The sequence below is a fragment of the Mobula birostris genome, chromosome 9 (genome assembly GCF_030028105.1).
Source record: "Mobula birostris isolate sMobBir1 chromosome 9, sMobBir1.hap1, whole genome shotgun sequence".
NCBI lineage: Eukaryota > Metazoa > Chordata > Chondrichthyes > Myliobatiformes > Myliobatidae > Mobula > Mobula birostris.
Genome location: NC_092378.1, coordinates 23,085,577 through 23,105,673, shown reverse-complemented (window position 1 = coordinate 23,105,673; position 20,097 = coordinate 23,085,577). Strand labels below are relative to the sequence as shown.

General features: G+C 44.0%; 1 protein-coding gene across 1 annotated transcript in view; it reads right to left on the bottom strand.

Annotated features, from left to right (window-relative positions):
• Nucleotides 1-9,101, bottom strand: part of LOC140202584 (transmembrane protein 168-like) — a 34,063-nt gene extending 24,962 nt beyond the window's left edge. The window contains exon 1 of the mRNA XM_072267614.1: nt 8,902-9,101. The gene's annotated coding sequence lies outside the window, so the exon portion shown is untranslated. The remainder of the gene's footprint in view (nt 1-8,901) is intronic.
• Nucleotides 9,102-20,097: the final 10,996 nt, after the last annotated feature.

Sequence of the window (20,097 nt, the reverse complement as noted above, 5' to 3'; positions counted from 1 at the left end):
AGAACCTTAGATGTCCACAGAAGTGACGAATTTAGTCAAGAAGAAAACAGAAAAGAATGTAAAGCTTTGGAAGTTAGGATCAAACAAAGCACATGCGGAGCATAAAGAAGCCAGAAAAGACCTAAAGAGGAAAATCAGAAGGGGCCATGAAAAGTCCTTGGCATGTAGGATTAAGGTGAATCCCAAGGCATCCTATACGTACATCAAGAGTAAGAGGATAACTAGCCAGAGGGTGCAACCACTCAAGGACAGAAACATAGAAAATAGGTGCAGGAGTAGGCCATTCGGCCCTTTGAGCTTGCACCGCCATTCAGTATGATCATGGCTGATCATCCAACTCAGAACCCTGTACCTGCTTTCTCTCCATACCCCCAATCCCTTTAGCCACAAGGGCCATATCTGCCATGAATTTGCCCATTCACCTAACCTATCCAAGTCACCCTGCATCCTCTTAGCATCCTCCTCACAGCTAACACTGCCACCCAGCTTCGTGTCATCTGCAAACTTGGAGATGCTGCATTTAATTCCCTCGTCTAAATTATTAATATATATTGTAAACAGCTGTGGTCCCAGCACTGAGCCTTGCGGTACCCCACTAGTCACTGCCTGCCATTCTGAAAAGGTTCCGTTTATTCCCACTCTTTGCTTCCTGTCTGCCAATCAATTCTCTATCCACATCAATACCATACCCCCAATATCGTGTGCACACTAATCTCCTGTGTGGGAACTTGTCAAAAGCCTTTTGAAAATTCAAGTATACCACATCCGCTGGTTCTCCCCTATCCACTCTACTAGTTACATCCTCAAAAAATTCTATAAGATTCATCAGACATGATTTTCCTTTCACAAATCCATGCTGACTTTGTCCGATGATTTCACCACTTTCCACATGTGCTGTTATCACATCTTTGATAACTGACTCTAGCATTTTCCCCCACCACCGATATCAGGCTAACCGGTCTATAATTCCCCAGTTTCTCTCTCACTCCTTTTTTAAAAAACGGGATTTCATTAGCCAGCCTCCAATCCTCAGGAACTAATCCAGAATCTAAAGAGTTTTGAAAAATTATCACTAACACATCCACTATTCCTTGGGCTACTTCCTTAAGCACAAGTGGATGCATTAGTGATAATTTTTCAAAACTCTTTAGGGGAGAACATTTGTTTGGATGCAGAGAATGTGAGTGAAGTACTTAATGAATACTTTACTTCAGTATTTACCAAGGAAAAAGATATAGAGGACCAGTATATAAATGTTAGGGCATATAGAGGACCAGTATATAAATGTTAGGGCATTTAGAGGTTAATGAGGAGGAAGTGTTGGGCCTCCTAAGGAGTATTAAGGTGGACAAGTCCCCAGGGCTTGATGGAATTTACCCCAAGTTATTGAAGGAGGCAAAAGACAAGATTGCTGGGCCCTTGACCAGTATCCTTGTGTCCCCTCTAGCCACAGACGAGGTCCCGTAGGAATGGCGAGTGGCTAATGTTGTATCTCTATTTAAAGACAGGAACAAGGGAAACTCCTGGGAACTATAGGCGAATCTCATGTTGGTTGTAGGGAAATTGCTGGAGAAAATTCTTAGGGATAGGATATATGAGCATTTGGAAACCCATGGCCTAATTAGGGAGAGCCAGCTTGGCTTTGTGTATGGCAGGTTATGCCTTACCAATTTGATTGAGTTTTTTGACAAGGTGATGAGAGATTGATAAGGCAGTGGATGATGTCTCTATGGATTTTTGTAAGGCATCTGACAAAGTCCTTCAAAGGAGGCTAATCCAGAAGATTATGAAGTATAGTGTCCATGGCAAATTGGCTGTTTGGATTCAGAACTGGCTTGTGCACAGAAGCAGAGAATAGTGTTAGAAAAGACTTATTCGAGCTGGAGGTCTGTAATTAGTAAAGTTTCTCAGGGATCTGTGCTGGGACCTCTGCTATTTGTGATGTATATAAATGACTTGGATGAAAATATAGGTAGATTAGTCCTTGGGTTGAGATACTAAATTTGAGAAAGGCCAATTTTGATGGCATCAGAAAGGATCTGACAGGAGTCGATTGCAATAGGTTGTTTTCTGGCAAAGGTGTAATTAGTGAATGGGAGGCCTTCAAAAGTGAAATTTTGATAGTACAGAGTTGGTATATTCCTGTCAGAATTAAAGGCAAGGATAAAAGGTTTATGGAACCTTGGTTTTCGACAGATATTGAGGGCCAGTGTAGAAAAAGGAGGTGCAAAGCCATTATAGGCAGGCAGGAACAAGTGAGGCACTTGAAGAGTGTAAGAAATGCAAGAGAACACATAAGAAAGAAACCAGAGGGCTAAAAGAAGACATTAGGTTACTCTCGAAGACAAAATGAAGTAGAATCTAAGGGTATTTAATTGGTCTTCTGGAAGATCAGATTGGTAATCGATGCAAAGAGCCAAAAGAGATAGGGGAGATCTTAAATGCATATTTTGCAACTGTATTGATTCAGGAGACAAACCAAGAGTATAGATGTGAGGAAATGGAGCAGCAAGGTCATGGGCCCTATAAAGATTACAGAGGAGAAGGTGTTTGCTGTCTTGAGGCAAGTTAGGGTGAATAATTCCCCAGGTCCTGACAAGGTGTTCCCTGTGGGAGGATAGTGCAGAAATTGCAGGAGCCCTAGCAAAGATATTTAAAGCACCCTTAGCCACAGGTGAAGGGCCAGAGGATTGGAGTTAATGATGTTCCATTATTTAAGAAAAACTCTAACAATAAGCCAGGAGATTATAGAACAGTGAGCCTGATGTCAGTAGTGGGAAGGCTATTGGAAGGTATAAAGGGACTGGATATGTAAATATTTGGATAGACAGTGACTGATAACGGATAGTCAACATATTTTTGTGCGTGGTAAATCGTGTCTAACCAAACTTTTTTTGAGTACGTTACAAGCAAAGTTGAAAAGACCATAAGACCATAAAATATAGGAGCAGAAGTAGGCCATTCGGCCTATCAACTCTGCTCTGCCATTCAATCATGGGCTGATCCAAATTCTTCCAGTCATCCCCACTCCCCCGTCTTCTCCCCATACACTTTGATGCCCTGGCTAATCAAGAACCTATCTATCTCTGCCTTAATTACACCCAATGACTTAGCCTCCACAGCTGCTCATGGCAACAAATTCCACTGATTTACCGCCCTGTGACTAAAGTTATTTCTCCGCATCTCTGTTCTAAATAGACGTCCTTCAATCCTGAAATCATGCCCTCTTGTCCTAGAATCCCCTACCATGGGAAATAACTTTGCCATATCTGATCTGTTCAGGCCTTCTAACATTCGGAATGTTTCTATGAGATCCCCCCTCATTCTCCTGAACCCCAGGGAATACAGCCCAAGAGCTGCCAGATGTTCCTCATACGGTAACCCTTTCATTCCTGGAATCATTCTCGTGAATCCTCTCTGAACCCTCTCCAATGTCAGTACATTCTTTCTAAAACAAGGAGCCCAAAACTGCACACAATACTCCAAGTCTGGTCTCACGAGTGCCTTATAGAGCCTCAACATCACATCCCTGCTCTTATATTCTATACCTCTAGAAATGAATGCCAACATTGCATTCGCCTTCTTCACCACAGACTCAATCTGGAGGTTAACCTTGAGGGTATCCTGCACAAGGACTACCCAGTTCCTTTGCATCTCTGCACCTTGAATTTCCTCCCCACCTAAATAATAGTCTGCCCGTTTATTTCTTCCACCAAAGTGCATGACCATACACTTTACAATTTTGATGAAGGCAAGGCAGTGGTAGTTGTCTACATGGACTTTAGCAGGGCCTTTGACAAGATTCCACATGGGAGATTGGTCAACAAGATTCAGTCACTTGGCATTCAAGATGAGGTAGTAAATAGGATTACACATTGGCTCACTGGAATGGTAGTCTCTCTGACTTGAGGCCTGTGACACGTGGTGTGCTACAGGGATCGGTGGTGGGTCTGTTGTTGTTTGTCATCTGTATCAATGATCTGGATGGTAATGTGGTAAACTGGATCAGCACATATATAGATGACACCAAGATTGGGGGTGTAGTGGATAGCAAGAAAGACTAACAAAGCTTGCAGCAGGATTTGGACTATCTAGAAAAATGGCAGAAGGAATTTAATGCAGACAAGTATGAGGTGTTGTACTTTGGGAGGACAAACCTGGATAAGGCTTACATGGTAAGCAGTAGGGCACTGAGGAGTGTGGTAGAACAGAAGGTTCTGGGAATACAGATCCATAATTCCTTAAAAGTGGCATTACAGGTAGATAGGGTCATAAAGAAAGCTTTTGGCACATTAGCCTTCATAAGGCAGTGTACTGAGTACAGAAGTTGGGAAGTTATGTTGAAATTGTATAAGATGTTGGTAAGGCCTATTTTGAAGTATTGCGTATAGTTTATTCACCTATCTACAGGAAAGATGTAAATAAGATTAAAAGAGTGCAAAGAAAATTTCCAAGGACGTTGCTGGGAGTTGAGGATCTGAGTTATAGGGAAAGGTTGCATAGATTCGGACTTTATTCCCTGGAGTGTAGAAGATTGACGGGAGATTTGGTAAAGGATACAAAATTGTGAGGGGTATAGATAGGTTAAACGCAACCAAGCTTTTTCCACTGAGGTTGGGTGGGACTACTACTAGAGGTTATTAATTAAACATGAAAGGTGAAATGTTTAAGATGAACTTGAAGGGGATTTTCTTTATTTAGAAGGTGGGGAGAGTGTGGAACGAGCTGTAAGCACAAGTGGTGAATGTGTCAATTTCAAATATATGAGAAATTTGGATAGGTACATAGATGAGAGAGAGGTATAGAGGGCTATGGTCCAAGTGCAGGTCGATGGGACTAGGCAGATTAAAGATTCGGCGCAGACTAGATGGGACATAGGGTTTGTTTCTGTGCTGTAATATTTCCAAAGCAAAGCGATACCAATAGCATTCAGGAAAATTTAATGTTCATTCTGGTCACAGACTGCACTACCCTTCTCTCAAAGGGTGCCCCAATGGGACACCCCATTGTCTAGTTCTATACTAAGTTTTAACTTATCCCCTGAAACGGTAGAGCCCATTCAAAAAATTCTACTGTGTTATACAGCAATGTGATAACACTGCATGGTTTTAACAGAACTGTTCTTTGCACCAGTAACTGAAATTGGAGAATTTCCTTGAACTCTTTTATAATGTAGTCACAAGCTTCCATAAAAATTTTGCCTTCATAAAAATTTATAACCCAGGAGCCACTTGTGTTTGACCAGGAGTCAATTGTGTTCCATAACAACAATTGAAAATCTCCATAGCATTATTTGCATTGTCTTATCTGTGGTATTTAAATTCTATTTCACTTTTTACATTTCTTAAGAAGTGCATTCTGCACAGACACACCCTACATCTGATATGTGCAGGCGCTCCATATCCTTCCCATTGAGAAATCAGCATATCAGTAAATACATTATCATTGCCCAAGAAGAATATATACTATAGTCAGGTACAAAACAGTTATACAAGATGTCACAACTATAACAGAACTTACTTGTACAGCAAAACATCCGACAGAAGTGTAAAGAGGCAAAAATTATCGCAGTTCACTTAATCAAAAACTTAAACAGTAAGGATATTTGGAAAGGAAATAAGGGAGATTACAACCTAGATAGCTGAAGCTATCAATAAACTGGGGGATACGTTGCAGTCCAAAATTGTAAAGAAGAATTCTGGAATATACTGTAGATCTATGACAGAGTTAGAAAGAGGAAGGACCACAATTTTGAGCAAGGATATAAGAATTTTAACACTGAAATCCTTGATGGACCAATGAACTATAGCAAGTACAACAGCGTTGTGCAAATGAAAGTCAGAATGCATAAGTACATGAGCAAAGTTCTCAATGCACATAATTTTATAGAGGGTGGAAGATGAAATACAGCATGGGATTATTACTGACAAGTCTGGATAGGATAATGCATGGATGAATGCTTCAGCAGTAGTTAGAGATAGAAAGACTTGTAAGTTATAGTTTCACAGGCATATCCTTTAAAACCTTATGACACAGAAGTGGGCATTTGGCCTGTTATGTCCATACTGGATGTAATACTGGTTATAATAAAGGAAGGCAGTGGAGTGGGTGCATGAAGGTGGTGTGCAGTCTCACTGTAAGTGATTGTCTTGGATGTTTCTCTTGCGACCGCAAGACCTTGTTGGACACTAATAATGTAAAATGCTGCATGTCCGTTTCCCTTGTTTATTAGTGGAACAGATGGCGGGGAGCTGTGTGGCCTCAGTCATAGCCAGGATGAGGCCTTGCCTGATGCAGAAGTCCAAGATAGGAGACATTGGATGTGGTGTAGTACAGTGTCCATGCTGGGTTGGGGGCAGACTCCTTCTGTAGGTGTTGCCCTCCAGTGCTTGATCAGCTGGATTGTGTATGCATGTGTATGTTCGTCTGTGGACTGCTGAGAACTGCTTGTTCTTGCCGATAATATCCATGCACCATCAATTCACAGGACATGTTATTCAAGGACTTGGGCTACATTATATTTTTTAATGTGACTGTATGCTTTACTGCTATAGTATATGTGCTATCTGTGCCTTGCGCTGTGTATGACTGTTGGTGCTGTGTTTTGCACCTTGGCGCCAGAGGAACACTGTTTCATTTTGCTGTATTGATGGGTATTCATGTATGGTTGAATGATAATTAAACTTGAACTTGAAAAACTAGCAACCTCGTCTCACCTTCCAATTCTTACTTTGTAGCCCTCTATGTACTTTTCAGAAGTGGTATAGGGTTTTGCCTCAATCATCCTTTCAGCCCTCATGTTCCAATCTCCTACCAGTCTCTGGATAAAAGGAAATCCTTCTACTAATTGCTTTAAATTAAACATAACTCTGTCAAGACTAATAAGGATAATATAACTGCTAACCATCTGAGACTCACGCCAAATATTGATGAAATTAATGGCCAAAGACCAAAATTTGTAACGTGGGTTGAAGACAAAGGGCCCCGTGCAGTAAACTAATGGCACCAGTCACTTGGTCCAATATTTTAAATGAAAATTTGTGTTCTGTGAAGAATTAAAGAGACACAAGAATGAAGAATCATTTACATATAACACAGAGCCTAAATCAATATGAAGTATTAATTCAATGTCAAACGAGGAGAAAAATAACTGATAAAAAAAGAAGTTAAAAATGCCTTAAAAAAATTATTCACACTGTAATGGCAGCCCTAATCACGTAGCGCAAAAACTGATGGTTATGTGAAAGTTTCATCATTTCACTCTTTAACTGTGCAAGTATGGTCACAAATACTTGTTGTCCAATTCAGACAATAATTGAATGCTAACAAAAGATTGTTAAATGAACCAATTCAATATGGACAAATAGAAATTCAATTTTTTTGAACAAAATGCTGAGGAGAGATTCAATGGATGGGGTAAACAGAAGGAAGTTGGAGTACTGTTCCCAGTTTTGGACATCATGTTATAGGAAAGACTGCAGAACAGATTTACCTGCATGTTTCCTGGACTTGGGGGACTGGGTTACAAGGAGAAATTGCCTAGACTGAGACACTTCTATTTATTTATTTAGAGATAGAGCATGGGAGAGTCCCTTCTGGCCCAACAAACTGTGCAACTCAGCAACCCACCTATTCAACACTAGTCTAATCACAGCACAATTTGCAATGACCAAGCAACCTACTAACTGGTACCCCTTTGAACTGTGGAAGGAAACCTATATGGTCACAGGGAGAACATAGAAACTCCTTACAAACGGCACCAGAATTGAACTGCACTGCCCTGAGCTACAATAGCATTGCACTAACTGCTACACTACCATGGCGCCCCATTTTCTGGGACGTAGGAGACTGAGGGATGAGCTGACAAGAGGTACACAAGATCACAAGGGGATGAAAGCAGTCTTTTTCCAAGGGACGGGGTACTAAAAACAAGGCATAGATCAGAGGTGACAGATTTAAAAGGGAGAGCAGGGGCAGCTTCTTCATACAAAGAATGGTGCACACTTGAAATAAGCTGCCAGTAATAGTGGTTAAGGCAGGCATATTAGCGATGTTTAAAAGCCATCTTGGTAAGTACATTGATAGATGTTTACAGGGCTATGGGCCAAAATCGGGCAGACAGAACTAGTTCTGAGGTCAACACAGATGGCATAAATAAGTTGAGCTGAAGGGCCTGTTTATTTTATTGGATGGTTCAAAGATTCAGGGACAATGATTATGAGTATTGTTCAAAGGATAGTGAAAAAATGTTTTATAAAAAATCATATTTCTTAAAAATTGCATAAGGTGATTATGGTATGGAACACAGTACCTGAAAAGAATGTGGAAATATTCATTCGGAACTTTCAAAGGGATTATTGATAAACTAGAGGATAAATAATTCTCAGACATGGGAAAAAGTCGGGCGATGGGATTGTTCCACTAGACGCCACAGGCTGAAATAGTTTCTACGCTATAACATTTGCGTAATTTTTAGCATTACATTCTACAGATTTTATTTCTATTTGCATGCTTGGAACCCAATTGTCTTGAACTTTTCTTATTCTGATGAAATCTCCTCAATTTTAAACATTTTTTGTTCTCTTTCCACCTAATCTGCTTTTACCTGGCTTGTTGAATATTTCCAGTATTTTCGATTTTGAAATTGAAGAGGGGAATATTAGCCAATTGAGAGTTAGGGACGGGCTGGTACACAGCCAGGTGTAGCTTAATGACACAACTTTTTAAATGAGCGGTGGGTTTAATTATCATGGGACGAGGGATGACCTGTGAAGTCCCCTCCCCAAAGTTGAGGTCAAAGACGCCTGAAGTTTCGCACTCGGGACCAGCGGAGACAAAGCTGCCCGCCTTTCTGCGACAGGTCCCTAACCCAGGCCCGGCCCACTAAACCCGGTTACCTACCGCCGCCTCGCTCTTCAACCGCTTCTCAGCTGGTCGAACAGCGTTCGCGAGTGTCCCGGGGGTTCGAGGACAGTACGGGCGGACAGCTCGGCTAAGAGGAGTGGAAAAGCGCTTCACTCGGAGCCCGCGACCACCATCTTCACGACTTCCAGCGGAGGACGGCTGCCGCCAGAGGACACGACGCACCGGAGAACAAGAGAAACGCGAACACGGAGGAAGTGACCAGCCTCTCTCAACTCCAGATACTCAGAGGGAGCGGTGCGATTTGAAATCATATCCACAAACCATTCGTGGCAACAAGGAACACACACAAAAAATGCTGGTGACTGCAGCTCGTGTTTGCGTGGTAACAAGGGAATGCTTACATTTCTGGTGCACACAATGTGGTCTAGCCAGTTGGGCCACTGTTTTCTGAGTCTATTGCGGAAGTGGTTTCTGCCACTTCAATAAGTTAAATTAGTTTTGCTTTAATGAATAGCAACGTTGACTGGAATCTAATTTGACAATTCTATAATGTGCCAATGAACATTTGGGGAAGTTTTAGTATAATATTAACTGGAAAAAATCCCTATCAAGGAATGACCTGTTGGCATTGGAGAGGGTCCAGAAGAGGTTTATGAAAATGGTCCGGTGAATGTAAAGGTTAACGTATGAAGACCGTATGATGTCTCTGTGGTAAACCATGTATATATGTTGTAACTCGGTTACCTGTCTGGACACACCCCTTTGCTGACTGCCCCTGTGGCTCCTCCCACAGAGTCCTGTATAAAGGTTTTCGCCTTGCCCCTCCCCCTCAGTCCGGGGGCAGACACTCACTGTGGAGGTCGTATTGTACAGCGAATAATAGCCTTTCAGTATTTTACCAAACCTCAGTCTTTTGGAGTAATTGAAGGTGCTTCAGTCTCTGGGCCTGTACTCGCTGGAGTTTAGAAGAATGAAGTGGTGGGGGAAGAATCGCATTGAACCCTACTGAAACAACAGGAATTCTGCAGATGCTGGAAATTCAAGCAACACACATCAAAGTTGCTGGTGAACGCAGCAGGCCAGGCAGCATCTCTAGGAAGAGGTACAGTCGACGTTTCAGGCCGAGACACTTCGTCAGGACTAACTGAAGGAAGAGTTAGTAAGAGATTTGAAAGTGGGACGGGGACTGAACCCTACTGAATATTTAAAGGCTCAGAAAGACTGGTCGTGGACAGGATTATATCGTCTTAAATATCTATACAGGTCTAGCGACAGGTTGTTAAGGTGTTTCTGTTTGTGTTCCAAAGTTTCAGATGACTATTAAGATTATCAAAGTACTGTATCAGTGTTCACGTCAGAGATGGTTGTTAAGATTGCAGCATAGAAATGGGCCGAAGAATTATGTACTTCTGCTCTGATTCACTTTGTTTTACATTAAACAGGCAGTTCAAATCGTAGGTCAGTCATTCTTATTGAGATTGGACAACGTCTGTTGAGGCTGTGAGGTTTAGGCTTGTGCATAGAGTTCTTAAAGGGTCCCTGCCCATGTTTGGTTTGAAGGAAATGAGGTGGCAGATATTCTAGCCAAGCAATCACTTAAAATTAAAGATGTAAACACGAGGAAATCTGCAAACGCTGGAATTTCAAGCAACACACATAAAAATTGCTGGTGAACGCAGCAGGCCAGGCAGCATCTGTAGGAAGAGGTACAGTCAACGTTTTGGGCCGAGACCCTTCGTCAGGACTAACTGAAAGAAGAGATAGTAAGAGATTTGAGAGGGGGAGGGGGAGATCTGAAATGATAGGAGAAGACAGGAGAGGGAGGGATTAAGGATGTAAATATAGTGCCTTTGCATTAAGGAAAGGTGAAAGCCGTAATTAAAAAGTCTATTTGATCACTGTGGCAACAAAGTTGGGATACAGAAAAGAAAGGACGGCATTTAGGCATTTATATAAAATTCAAAGAATGGTGAGAACTCAACTGGGAGATAGGTATAAAAGGAGGGAAGAAGTTATATTTACACATTTATGTATTGGGCATATGAAGTTGAATAATTTCTTGTTCAGAATTAATATGCATGTAGTAGACATTTGTGGGGAATAGACTTGTCAAGAAATGGTACAGCTTTAATTATTTGCTGATTATTTGAGGTGCAAAGGAAACATCTATGCTAAATTGAGGACTTTGGGACAGCTACAGTTAACATGGAAAATTGTTAGGATGTCACTGTTGTTATGTATATTGTGTATTTGACTTCTTGAAAAGCATTAGACTTTTTGATACTGATTTTTTTTTTGGGGGGGGTGCTGATGGAATTTGGTGGGTATACTTCCTGTCCCTTTGCTCCCACTCCAACTCAGTAGGTGGCAGTAATGCAACTTGTGTTGGTCTGTCAACTGCCATTAAATTTTACAAGAAGTGAACACTTGAGTTTCCAATAGTGGCAGAATCTAGGACCTGAAGGCACAGCCTCAGAATAGAAGGATGTCCCTTTAGAACAGGTGAGGAGAAATTTTTTTAGCCAGAGGGTGGTGTATCTGTACTATTCATTACCACGGATGGCTGTGGGCCAAATCATTGGGGATATTTAAGGTGGCGGTTGATAGGTTATTGATTAATAAGTGCATCAAAAGTTGTGGGGAGAAAGCAGGGAAGCCATGATCAAAAGATCGGGGCTTGATGTTTGAGGAATTGTAACTGTTCCTGAACCTGGTGGTGTAGGTCTTGAGGCTCTTGTACTTCCTTCCTGATGGCTGCAGTGAGACGAGAGCATAGCCTAGCTGGTGGGGGTCCTTGATGATGGATGCTGCTTTCATGTAATAGTGCTCCTTGTAGTTGTGCTCAATGGTAAGGAAGGCTTTACCCTTAATGGACTGGGCTAAATCCACTACTCTTGTAGGATTTTCCATTCAAGGGCATTGGTGTTTCCATACCAGGCCATGATGCAGCCAGTCAGTATACCTGCACCACACAGGTATAGAAGTTCCTCTTTTAGACTTGGGCTAGCTCCCCCACTGGACTTAGTCTGGTGAGGAGGGTGTGAGGACACCCAGCAGGACTAAAACAAAAACAAGACCTGACAAAGGGCGGATGAACAAAGGGAGAACAAACTGGAGGAGAGGCTGTACTCGGTGCTGTTGCAAGATCGAAGAAGATGGAGGTGAATAGCCACCAACCCCGGATTCGGGACGGCACCCACTGACTGACTGACTTAAATATACATAAAGACTTGGCCGCTACAGCTGTCTGTGGCAAACAATTCCACAGATTCATAAGTCTGGCTAAAGAAATTCTTCCTCATCTGTTATAAATGGATGCCCCTCTATTCTGAGGCTGTGTCCTCTGGTCTTGGACTCCCCCACCATAGGAAACTTTCTTTCCACATCCACTCTATCAAGGTCTTTCACCATTCGATGGGTTTCAATGGGGAGTCATTCTTCTAAATGCCAGTGAATACAGGCCCAGAGCCATCAAATGCTCTTTATATGACAAGCCATTCCATCCTGGAAACATTTTTGTGAACCACCTTTGAACCCTCTCTGGTTTAGCACCACCTTTCTTAGATAAGGGGTCCAAAACTGCTCACAATAGTCCAAGTGAGACCTCACCAGTACTTTATAAAGTCTTGGCATTACATCCTTGCTTTTATATTCTAAACCTCTTGAAATTAATGCTACCAGTGCATTTGCCTTCCTCACCACATACTCAACCTGCAAATTAACCTCTGGGGAACCCTGTACCCTGAGCTACCCACCAGCCTAGTCATCATATGGGAGCCCGAGCATGGGAGGGTGAATCCTGGGCTCCCTCCGAAGTGAACACGCTCCTAGAAGACAGTGACGCAGCTAATGTAGATGAACTGAACACACTGAGGGAGAGGGAGAAGTGGAGAGTCCGTCATCGTGCCTGACGCTGGCCCCCTAGGCCTGAAACGATGTAGTAGTAGTAATCCTGCACAAGGACTCCCAAAACCCTTTGTGCCTCAGATTTCTCTACTTTCTGTCCATTTAGAAAATAGTCAACCCTTTCATTTCTTCTATCAAAGTGTATGACCATACACTTCCCAACACCATATTCCAGCTGCTATTTCTTTGTCCATTCTAATCTGTCATTTTGTAGCCCCTCTACTTCCTCAAACCTACCTTCCTTCACATCATCTGCAGACTTTGCAACAAAGCCATCAACTCCATCATCTAAATCATTAACATTATAATGTAAAAAGAATCTGTCCCAACACAGGCTCCTGTGGAACACCACTTGTCACTGGCAGCCAACCAGAAAAGGCTTCCTTTATTCCCAAACAACAGGAATTCTTCAGATGCTGGAAATTCAAGCAACACACATAAAAGTTGCTGGTGAACGCAGCAGGCCAGGCAGCATCTCCAGGAAGAAGTGCAGTCGACCATTCAGTCCGAGACCCTTCATCAGGACTAACTGAAGGAAGAGTTAGTAAGGGATTTGAAAGGGGGAGGGGGAGATCCAAAATGATAGGAGAAGACAGGAGGGGGAGGGATGGAGCCAAGAGCTGGACAGGTGATGGGCAAAAGGGATACAAGAGGATCATGGGACAGGAGGTCCGGGAAGAAAGACAAAGGGGGGGGGGACCCAGAGGATGGGCAAGGGGTATATTCAGAGGGAGAAAAAGGAGAGTGAGAGAAAGAATGTGTGCATAAAAATAAGTAACAGATGGGGTACGAGGGGGAGGTGGGGCATTAGCGGAAGTTAGAGAAGTCGATGTTCATGCCATCAGGTTGGAGGCTACCCAGACGGAATATAAGGTGTTGTTCCTCCAACCTGAGTGTGGCTTCATCTTTACAGTAGAGGAGGCCGTGGATAGACATGTCAGAATGGGAATGGGATGTGGAATTAAAATGTGTGGCCACTGGGAGATCCTGCTTTCTCTGGCGGACAGGTGTAGGTGTCAGTAAAGCGGTCTCCCAGTCTGTGTCGGGTCTCGCCAATATATAAAAGGCCACATTGGGGGCACCGGACACAGTATATCACCCCAGCCGACTCACAGGTGAAGTGTCGCCTCACCTGGAAGGACTGTCTGGGGCCCTGAATGGTGGTAAGGGAGGAAGTGTAAGGGCATGTGCAGCACTTGTTCCGCTTACACGGATAAGTGCCAGGAGGGAGATCAGTGGGGAGGGATGGGCGGGGGACGAATGGACAGGGGAGTCGCGTAGGGAGCGATCCCTGCGGAAAGCGGGGGGGGGGGGGAGGGAAAGATGTGCTTAGTGGTGGGATCCCGTTGGAGGTGGCGGAAGTTACGGAGAATAATATGTTGGACCCGGAGGCTGGTGGGGTGGTAGGTGAGGACCAGGGGAACCCTATTCCTAGTGGGGTGGCGGGAGGATGGAGTGAGAGCAGATGTACGTGAAATGGGGGAGATGCGTTTAAGAGCAGAGTTGATAGTGGAGGAAGGTTAGCGATAAAGAGATCCAGAGCAGGCAGAAGACATCTCCCCCATTTCACGTAGTCTTCTGCCTGCTCTGGATCTCTTTACCGCTAACTGCCGACGGGACATCAACCGTCTCAACTTCACCGCACCTTGTCCCCATTCCAATCTCACTCCTTCGGAACGCTCTGCTCTCCACTCCCTCCGCACTAATCCTAACCTTATTATTAAACCCGCCGATAAGGGGTGTGCTGTTGTGGTCTGGCGTACTGACCTCTACCTTGCCGAGGCACAGCGACAACTCGCGGATACCTCTTATTTACCCCTCGATCGTGACCCCACTAAGGAGCACCAGGCCATTGTCTCCCACACCATCACTGACTTTATCCGCTCAGGGGATCTCCCATCCACTGCTACCAACCTTATAGTTCCCACACCTTGCACTTCCCGTTTCTACCTCCTACCCAAGATCCACAAACCTGCCTGTCCTGGCCGACCTATTGTCTCAGCTTGCTCCTGCCCCACCGAACTCGTTTCTGCATACCTCGACACGGTCTTATCCCCCCTTGTTCAATCCCTACCTACCTATGTTCGTGATACTTCTCACGCTCTTAAACTTTTCGATGATTTTAAGTTCCCTGGCCCCCACCGCTTTATTTTCACCATGGATGTCCAGTCCCTATATACTTTCATCCCCCATCAGAAGGTCTCAAAGCTCTACGCTTCTTTTTGGATTCCAGACCTAACTAGTTCCCCTCTACCACCACTCTGCTCCGTCTAGCGGAATTAGTCCTTACTCTTAATAATTTCTCCTTTGGCTCCTCCCACTTCATCCAAACTAAAGGTGTAGCTATGGGCACCCGTATGGGTCCTAGCTATGCCTGCCTTTTTGTTGGCTTTGTGGAACAATCTATGTTCCGTGCCTATTCTGGTATTTGTCCCCCACTTTTCCTTCGCTACATCGACGACTGCATTGGCGCTGCTTCCTGCACGCATGCAGAGCTCATTGACTTTATTAACTTTGCCTCCAACCTTCACCCTGCCCTCAAGTTTACCTGGTCCATTTCCGACACCTCCCTCCCCTTTCTAGATCTTTCTGTCTCTGTCTCTGGAGACAGCGTATCCACTGATGTCTACTATAAGCCTACTGACTCTCACAGCTATCTGGACTATTCCTCTTCTCACCCTGTCTCTTGCAAAAACGCCATCCCCTTCTCGCAATTCTCCGTCTCCGCCGCATCTGCTCTCAGGATGAGGCTTTTCATTCTAGGACGAGGGAGATGTCTTCCTTTTTTAAAGAAAGGGGCTTCCCTTCCTCCACTATCAACTCTGCTCTTAAACGCATCTCCCCCATTTCACGTACATCTGCTCTCACTCCATCCTCCCGCCACCCCACTAGGAATAGGGTTCCCCTGGTCCTCACCTACCACCCCACCAGCCTCCGGGTCCAACATATTATTCTCCGTAACTTCCGCCAACTCCAACGGGATCTCACCACTGAGCACATCTTTCCCTCCCCCCCCCCCGTCTCTGCATTCCGCAGGGATCGCTCCCTACACGACTCCCTTGTCCATTCATCCCCCTATCCCTCCCCACTGATCTCCCTCCTGGCACTTATCCGTGTAAGCGGAACAAGTGCTACACATGCCCTTACACTTCGTCCCTTACCACCGTTCAGGGCCCCAAACAGTCCTTCCAGGTGAGTCGGCTGGGGTGATATACTGCGTCCAGTGCTTCCGATGTGGCCTTTTATATATTGGCGAGACCCGACGCAGACTGGGAGACCGCTTTGCTGAACACCTACGCTCTGTCCGCCAGAGAAAGCAGGATCTCCCAGTGGCCGCACATTTTAATTCCACATCCCATTCCCATTCTGACATGTCTATCCACGGCCTCCTCTACTGTAAAGATGAAGCCACACTCAGGTTGGAGGAACAACACCTTATATTCCGTCTGGGTAGCCTCCAACCTGATGGCATGAACATCGACTTCTCTAACTTCCGCTAATGCCCCACCTCCCCCTCGTACCCCATCTGTTACTTATTTTTATACACACATTCTTTCTCTCACTCTCCTTTTTCTCCCTCTGTCCCTCTGAATATACCCCTTGCCCATCCTCTGGGTCCCCCCCCCCTTGTCTTTCTTCCCAGACCTCCTGTCCCATGATCCTCTTGTATCCCTTTTGCCAATCACCTGCCCAGCTCTTGGCTCCATCCCTCCCCCTCCTGTCTTCTCCTATTATTTTGGATCTCCTCCTCCCCCTCCAACTTTCAAATCCCTTACTCACTCTTCCTTCAGTTAGTCCTGACGAAGGGTCTCGGCCTTACACGTCGACTGCACCTCTTCCTAGAGATGCTGCCTGGCCTGCTGCATTCACCAGCAACTTTTATGTGTGTTCCTTTATTACCACTCTGCATCCTGCCAATCAGCCATTGCTTTATCCATGCAAGATTTTTTTCCTATAATACCATGGGCTCTTAGCTTATTAAGCAGCCTTGTGAAAATCAAAGTACACAATATCAACCGATTCTCCTCTCTCTATCCTGCTTGTTATTTCTTCAAAGAATTCCAACAGATTTGTCCGGCAAGATTTTCCCTTGAAGAAACCACACTGACTAAGGCCTATTTTGTCATGTGCCTCCAAGTACCCCAAGACCTCATTCTTAATAATTGACTCCAACATTTTCCTAACCACTGAGGTCAGACTAACTGGCCTTTCTTCTGCCTCTCTCCTTTCTTGAAGAGGGGGGTGACATTTGCAATTTTCCTGTCTTCTGGAACCATTCCAGAATCTTGAAAGATATTTACCAATGCCTCCACAATCTCTTCAGCCACCTCTTTCAGAACCTAGGGTATACACCATCTGTCCAAGTGACTTAACTACGTTCAGACTTTTCAGTTTCCCAAGAACCTTCTCCATAGTAATGGAATTTCGCACACTTCATGACCCTTGGCACCTGGTAAGATTTCAGAGATTTTTGCCTCTCTGAACTGACTGAGATTTGAAAAAAGGAAATCAAGAATCCAGTTATACAAGGAGGTATTGAGGCCAAGGTCTTGAAGCTTATTGATTAGTTTTGAGGAGATGATGGTAATGAATGCTGAGCTGTAGTTGATACAGATCATTCTGACGTCTTTGCTACCCAGATGTTCCAGGGTTGAGTGAAGAGCCTGTAGGCAAATTGGAGCAGATCTAGGTCCTCTCAGGCATGAGTTGATATATTTTATTACAACCTCTGAAAACACCTTATCACAGTGGTATACAGCGCAAAGGCAAGGCTATATTTCCATACTGACCCAATTTCTCCTGCTAATGCCTCAAAGGTTGCCTATTTTGGACAAGTAAATTGATGATTGTACATTCCAACAGCCCCTCCCCACCATTGTCTTTGGATGCCTGGCCAGTTTGTACAGAAACCACGTTAGCAGGATAGTTTTGGTGAAGACCATAGAAATTGTTTAACCTGTATCATATTTTTGTGCCACTTTAAGTGATAAATCAAAAGTTGTGATCGATGGGAACAATCCGTTATGCAAACCTGGATGTCCATAATGTGAAGAGATTTCACTTGACTCAAGATTCCAGGGCTATATTTTCCTCAGAGCAGGCTGTTGGAATTTCTCCTCACCTGGATCCTACCTGTTGTAACAAAGCCTGCTATGTAGACATCAGTGCCCAGGAACGGAAAAGTCAACAGGAAATGGTAGACACTGCGCAGTCCATCAAAGGAAAAGCTGTTCTCCATCACTGAACACTTTCACATGGAGTGCTGCCGCAAGAAAGCAGTATCCATCATCGAGGACCCTGTCACCTTCCAGGCATGTGGATATCTTCACTCACCACAACTCTATCCCACAACCTGCATACTCAGTTTCAAGGACTGTTTACAACTCCTGTTCTCTGTATTATTGTTTTTATCAGAATCAGATTTATTATCACCTGCATGGGATGTGATAATAACTAATTTGTTAACAGCAGCAGCAGTTCAATGCAATACATAATCTAGCAGAGAGAAAAAAATATAAAATAAAACAATAATAAATTAACAAGTAAATCAATTACATATATTGAATAGATTAAAAAAAGCATGCAAAAACAGAAATACTATATATTTTTTTAAAAAGTGAGGTAGTGTCCAAAGCTACAATGTCCATTTGGGAATCGGATCGCAGAGGGGAAGAGGCTGTTCCTGAATCACTGAATGTGTGCCTTCAGGCTTCTGTACCTCCTACCTGACAGTAACAGTGAGAAAAGTGCATGCCCTGGGTGCTGGAGGTCCTTAATAATGGATGCTGCCTTTCTGAGACACTGCTCCCTAAAGATGCCCTGGGTACTTTGTAGGCTAGTGCCCAAGATGCAGCTGACTAGATTTACAACCCTCTGCAGCTTCTTTCAGTCCTGTGCAGTAGCCTTTCCATACCAGAGAATGATGCAGCCTGTCAGAATGCTCTCCATGCATGCATAGAAGTTTTTGAGTGTATTTGTTGTTCAAACTCTAATAAAGTATAGCCGCTGTCTTGCCTTCTTTATAACTACATTGATATGTTGGGACCAGGTTAGATCCACAATCAGCTCTTTTATCTTACTGACGTTGAGTGCAACGTTGTTGCTGCTACACCACTCCACTAGTTGGCATATCTCACTCCTGTACGCCCTCTTGTCACCAACTGAGATTCTACCAACAATGGTTGTATCATCAGCAAATTTATAGATAGTATTTGAGCTATGGCTAGCCACACAGTCATGTGTATATCGAGAGTCGAGCAGTGGGCTAAGCACACACCCCTGAGGTGTGCCAGTGTTGATCGTCAGTGAAGATGATATATTATCACCCATCCACACAGACTGTGGTCTTCTGATTCAGAAGCCAAGGATCCAATTGCAGGGAGAGGTGCAGTGGACCACGTTCTGCAACTTCTCAATCAGGATTGTGGGAATGATGGTATTAAATGCTGAGCTATAGTCGATGAACAGCATCCTGATGTAGGTGTTTGTGTTGTCTAGCTGGTCTAAAGCCGTGTGGAGAGCCATTGAGATTGTGTCTGCTGTTGACCTACTGTGGCGATAGACAAATTGCAATGGATCCAGGTCCTTGCTGAGGCAGGAGTTCAGTCCAGATATAACCACCCTCTCAAAGCATTTCATCACTGTAGATGTGGGTGCTACCAGGTGATAGTCATTAAAGCAGCCCACATTATTCTTCTTAGGCACTGGTATAATTGTTGCCTTTTTGAAGCAAGTGGGAACTTCTGCCCATAGTAGTGAGAGATTGAAAATGTGTAGAATTCACCCACTAGTTAGTTGGCACAGGCTTCCAGAGCCTTACCAGCTACTCCATTGGGACCTTCTGCCTCGAGAGGGTTCACTCTCTTTAAAGACAGTCTAACATCAGCCTCTGAGACAGAGATCAAAGGGTCATCAGCTGCAGCAAGATCTTCACAGCTGTAGTTGTGTTCTCCCTTTCAAAGGGTGCATAAAGACATTAAGTTCATCTGGTAGTGAAGCATCGCTGCCATTCATACTTTTGTGTTTCGCTATTTAGGAAATAATGTCTTGCAGACCCTGCCAGAGCTGCTGTGCATCTGATATCGCATCCAACCTCATTTGAAATTGTCTCTTCGTCCTTGAGATAGTCCTCCTCAAGTCATATCTGGTTTTCTGGTACAGGCCTGGGTTGCCAGACTTGAATGCCACAGATCTAGCCTTCAGCAGATGACATACTTCCTGGTTCATCCACAGCTTTTGGTTTGGGAATGTACAGCAAGTCTTTGTGGGCACACACTCATCCACACAGGTTTTAATGATGTTAGTAACAACTGCAGCATACTCATA